This window comes from Rousettus aegyptiacus, unplaced genomic scaffold, assembly GCF_014176215.1.
Source record: "Rousettus aegyptiacus isolate mRouAeg1 unplaced genomic scaffold, mRouAeg1.p scaffold_m13_p_7, whole genome shotgun sequence".
Lineage (NCBI taxonomy): Eukaryota > Metazoa > Chordata > Mammalia > Chiroptera > Pteropodidae > Rousettus > Rousettus aegyptiacus.
Window position 1 is genome coordinate 17409128 of NW_023416310.1, and position 6325 is coordinate 17415452.

Genomic DNA, 6325 nt, shown 5'->3' on the forward strand with positions numbered 1-6325 from the left:
CATGCCTCATGGTGAACTCCTTTGGTGGACACCAGGGTCCATGAGAGCACAGTCCAAGGGTGGTCGCTGTCACTGCAGTTTGAGGAAGGCACTGTGGACCAGGGCCATATCCTGTTTTAGGACTACAAATAGGTGAGGAGAAAAGATATGAGACTGTGGTTGCTACTTCCTTCTTTGATTACATCCCCAATAAACAAGTTTTTAGAAATTTGAGACCAGAAGGCTTAGGTCAGCCAATGCGTGTTGGGTAGGTTAGGGAGGGTTGGAATAAGCTGTAGTCTCTACTTGCATTTATTACCTAACCCAGGGGCCTTGTGAAAAACCCTTCCTTCTTCCCGAAAGGTGACAAATGGGTAGGGACAGGTACAGATAAGAAGTGTTCAAAGTTGGTGCGTAATGACTTGAAGACAGAGAAAGGGCATTTGGTAAACTGGTGGAGAAAGCTTTCACTCGGCCAGGAAAGTCAGCGACCAACCTTGGGGGTGAGCAGGTCTTGGGGAGGAAGAGGCAGCGTGCTCGGGACAAAGGATTGACAAGTAGGTTCCGGCAGAGCCTGAGAAGCCACCAGATGTGGTAGTAGCAGTGCCAACCAAAATTCATGTGGGCTACAGTGGGACGGCTTAGCTCGGTGTCAGTGGCCTGAAAAGAGGCTCTCAGCCCCAGTGGGAGAGACCTCCAGGGACCCCCTTAGAAAATGATCTTGGAGAGCCTGGTTAAGCCAGTACAGCTACTTTCTATGGATTTCCAGGCTTCTTCGTCTGCTCCCTAACGTAACGAACAAGAAAACCAATGTAAAAGGGTGCCTATGCTCATTTATGGTGGGGGTAGGGGGAATAGAAAGAAGAGGATGTTTTGAAGAGACAGTCTGCATCTAAGCCAGCCTTGGTGATGACAAAAGAAACTACTACAGAGCCGAGAAATGAGTCACCAGAACAAAAGGTGAGAGCGGGCCTCAGAGAGGAAGAAAGGGGAAACCCTAGGGCCCGGACCAGCAGGGACTCACATGCGGTTCCTTATAGGGCTTCTAGCCGCCCACTGACACGCCACCTATGACAGATAATAAAAATAATTTCATTTATAGGGATGCTGGCACCATCGCAAAGTAATTAAGTGAGGAAGTTAAAATTGCCAAGTCCTACTGTGTAAGAAATACACTGAGATGCCTCACAGAGAGGACTTCAGTCAAGCTCAGATATGCCAATTATGATTACAAAAGGCAAGATGGGTGGTCAGAGAACTAACTAGGTGTGCTTCCTTGATAAGAAGATGCTACTGAGGAGGTGCATACAAGTCTATTGATATCTATTTTCATCCATCCTAGAGTCATTCTTACATCTTGAGAGGACAATAATTAGACAGTGGACTAGGGTGAACAGAAGTACAGTGTGCTGAATTGCTAACGCTGTGACTGAACAATCAAGCTTTATTCATTTCTTGTTCACGCATCCCGTTAACCTTTAATATGCAAAACTGTCAAATCAATTGTATAATGCAAAAAAAAAAATATTTGGGACAATTCACAAGTGATGTTTACCATAGCTGCTAAAAGGAAAAAATTAACTAGAGAGAATTTTCTTAAGAGGATTTTCACACTGCTCAGGTCCTCATTGGCAAATGGACCTGGTCCTCCAGGATTCCTCCCATCCTCTATCCCCTACCTTAGATGCGAGGCCACTGAAACACCTCAGAAGAACATGAAGGGAGTCAGGAGCACAGCTTAGAAACCCTGGACTCCAGGATCCAGAAGTTCATTCCAACTCTGACCTCACAAGCAGATCTAAACCCTCAGCAGAGTTTTCCCATACCAGGGCATTTTGCCCTCTGGGATGTCGTCAGAAACTGTAACCAGGACTTCCCCTCTCCACTATGTCCTCCCCTTCTTCCTTCTCCAGATAATAAACATGTCTTATTTTTCAAGCTACAAATCAATAAAAGAGATATAAAGAAGTAAACTCCCTTTCTTAAGAAATTCACAATCAAAAGTGAAAAGTCCATCACAAGATTAGCCTTACTATGCAAATAGGGTAAGATAACCATAAACAGGTGCACCCAATTCCTGAGAAATACTTACATGAGTAGTAAACATGGATTTCTTCCTGAGCGTGGTTCACCATTTCAATAAATGCCCCACATCACATAACCAGCTTGATCACATCAGGACCTGTAAACAGTTTTATCTTGACTCTTTAGGGACTTGCATAATTTGAAGATATGATTTTTCCTGGTTGATTCTGCGATAAAATTGGCTATGGACTATGGGGAAAAAAGTAATTTCTCTTGGTTTCAAAATTTTATATGAGAATGAAATGTCTAGAAGTTTCCATATCAAAGATGTTTTTTTTTTTTTTCTTTAAATGAGTGAGAAAGTGAGGCCGAGGACTGAAAGAGCTAGGATCGATTGATATAAATCTAAGAGAAATTTTAAGTTTTAATTTTTATCATTAATTTTTTCTTTTATTGTATTTGATTTTATCTTATTTTATCTAAGTTTCATGAGATTAGGTAAAATTCCGCTAAGCTGAATCTGGATGCAGCTTGTAAATTTGCCTGCTATGATAAAGATACTGTATACAGATTTCCCACTAGGCAATGTTGCGTTTCTGAAACTTGTCTTAATAATGTGTTTTTAAAATCTATTTGGGTCCTTGGGAGACAACAGTACAGATAATAAGATACAGCATTAATTAACATGTTGACGATCTCCTTCTAAATGTTACATTATCTTCTCTTGTCACGAGTCCAGGTGACTGGGGTCATCCACGTGTATAATGCCTTAAACGGAGAGTCTATCAAAAAGAGAATTCTGTTAGAAAGATAACTACCATATGATTTCACTTATATGTGGAATCTAAGGAACAAAAGCAACAAACTAATCAAAAACAGACTCAAAAATATAGTGGACAATTTGGTGAAGGACGGAAGGGAGGGAGGTTGGGAGGCTGGGAGAATGGGGTGAAGGGTTAAACGAGTACAAATTAGTAGTTTATAGTTGGGTACGGGGAGCATAACAGAGGGAATGCAGTTAGCATTAATATGCTGGTTAAGTGGAGGGTCAGGGGAGGGGAGGGAGCAATTGGGGGGATCGTGTTATGAACATTATAGATGTCTAACCAATGCACTGTTTACTTGAAACTAATTTAAATAAATAAAAATATTTTAAAAACTTGAATGAATGGAAAGGAAAAAAGAGAGAGCTCTGTTTTGGAGAACACTAATTTGAAAAGTGAGTGTGGACTCAGCATTATTTGAAAATCTATCCTGAAATCTGTTTTCCTCTATTTTTCATGGTCTCTCTCTGTTTGTACATATATTTAAATTCTAACTGGATCAGACAGTGTTCAGGTGAATTATGTCAAATGGGATCAGTCAGTAAAAGCTTCCAGGAGGAGGCAAAGCACGTGGGCAGTGATTTTAGAAGAGAGACATGGTTCAGCAGGGAAAAAGGGGGAAGGACTTTCCAGAAAAAAGGGGAAGCCCATGCTTGGTGAGTAGTGAGTAAGTTTGTCCAAATCAGACAGGTTCTGAATCTAAGGGCGTGAAGGCAGTGGACAGAAGGACCTTGGTTAAAATCACCACTGCTGATGACTAGCCCTTCTCCATCCAAGTCCAGCCTGTAAAAGTACAAGGGAAGAGTTATTTTAAAAGGATGGCCCTTTGTTCTATTTTATTTGATATTTGCAACATTCTGGTGAAGTAGATGGGTCAGATAATTTGTTTTTACATTTTCTTTTTAAAATTTAAAAACTGAGTTTGTTTTTCTCCAATTGAAAAAGTAAGATGTAATTTTTTTCAGAAAATGTGGAAAACTATAAAGATGAGTTCAAAACAGCTATAATTGCATCACTTTCACATAACCACAGTTCACGTTTGTACATAAACTTTTATATTTTGTAATATTGTAGAACAAAATAAATGGTCATACTCCGAAACTGTAAATAGTTTCTTCTTTTCACTTTATAAGATGTATATTTTTCCACATCAATAAATATAAATACACGTGATCTTTTCTAATGGCTCCCAGTGTTCCATTATATAAACAATTTATTTGGTCAATATCTGATTGATGGTTATTTGGTTCGTTTCTAGTTTTTCACTATTTGAAGAAGCTGTTATAAACACCTTTATGCAAAATGAAGATGCTAAAAAATGAAATCGTTATCCTTGATAATTTTCTTAAGATAAATTCATAGTTATGGAATAACTGGATCAAATGTTATACAGATTTTAATCTTTTTACACAGTTTTCACATTGGCCTTCAGAAAATTTTTTTTTTCAGTTTTATTGAGATATAATTGACATACAGCACTGTATAATTTAAGATGTATGACACAATGATTTAACTTATATATATTATAAAACGATTACTATAATAAGTATTGTTAACGTCCATTATCTCTTATAGATAGCAAAAAAATAATGTTTTTTTTATTGTCACGAGTAGAATCTACTTTCCTAGCAACTTTCAAATATATCATACAGCAATGTTAACGATGGTCATCATCTTGTCTGTTTCATTTCCAAAATTTCTTTATATTATAACTAGAACTTGTTCTTTTTTTTGACAAGTTTATATTCCATCAATATTTTATAATTGTCCCTCATTCTAACTCTGCCCAACATATATTAAAGGGTAATATTCTCTTTAATCCCTTTGTAAATATGAGAGGCTTAAAGTCTTTTAATGTTATTTAGTTTTTTAACATATGAATATTTTTAAATTTTATGAAATTAAATTAGTTTTTTTCGCTTTATGTATCAGGTTTAATGCAAGGTTAGAAAAATATTTACTCACATGCTCTGTAAAATTTCAAGTGAGATATATAAAATTAAAACTTCCATCTAGATACCCCTCTACTCTCAGCCTCTTTCTCAAAAGTAGCTACCATTGTCAATTTGATATCCTTTCATGACATTCTCCAGGTTTTACATTTAAATCATTAAGCCATACGTAGTTTATTTTGTTATGAGTTTTAAATTAGTAAACTCCCCAGCACCCCACACTCCACAGGGTGCAATACTAACCCATCTCCTACTCATTGCTCAGAAATGCCAGTTTTTTACAATACTAGAGTCTTATATTGGCTTGTGTCTTTCTCTAGACATTAAATTCCACTCCTCTGGATATTAGGTTATACCATTAATCAGGCTTTCATTCATTTATTACAACATATATTACATATATTGAATGCCTATTAAGGGCCAGGCGCTGGTCTACTGTAGTGAAATAGACACCTCTTTTCTCTCATAGAATTCACAACAAATGCTCATATGGTCATTTAAAATGTAATTATGCAAACAATTACTTAAATATAACATATTCAATATTAAGAAGTAAAAGTAGAGGGCATTAGCAGATTTAGTTGTTGTTTTAGTGATAATAACATGATGATATTTTAAAAAATAAGGTTTGTGATATTTTACAATGATGTTACATATTACTGATATTCGTTATGATGATGCTTTATAAACATTATTTTATATTTTAATACTGAGAAGAATGAGTCCTCCTATTATGCTTCCTCTTAACAAAGGTTCTGACTTATTTATTATATTTATTCTCTCTTTTTGCCTAAACATCCTGACCTTCATTTGCAATGAGACAACTAAGTCCAGGAGAGTTGTTTATCAGCCCAGGGCAGTGGTATGCTGGAGACTGCTTCTACAACTTCTGGGAACCAATCATTTGCATCTCTTCCCAAGTCCATGTTCAGTGGTATCACATGGGGAGCTTAAATTACCCATGATAGGAGCATTTACACCACGTAAATTGGCGAATGGTATAATCACAGTTCTTTCTTTCCCTTCCAAGAAGTCATTTACTACCATGCCACTGGTCCAGGGCTTATATAACCTACCAAAATGTATAGCTCAGGATCTTCTGACTAAATACCTGTGAAGTAACAATTTCAGTAATCTCCAGCGGTTCTTAAAGTTTCCAAGCGATGGGAAAATAAGCATATGGCATCTATATTGGTATATAAAGTCATCAGACACTAATCCTAAATAATATATGTATAAGCTGATTCTTAAAAAGGAAATTTCATTTAAAGTCTTAAAAATGCTCATATAAATTAGCCAATATTTTAACTTTTAGCACTCTGTGCTGAGAAAATCATCCCAACGAAAATAAAATTGTGCACATAGTTCATATTTACTTTGATATGTCTTATAGTGTTTTATTTTGACAAATTGGGAAAAGTAAAAATGTTCAACCATAGAGGATTGGTAGATAAATATGATACATGCCCTCTGGATAATAGCATGCGGCCATTACAATTAATTTTACTAGGACTGCAGTATGGCAAATGCACATACAGAATGGTA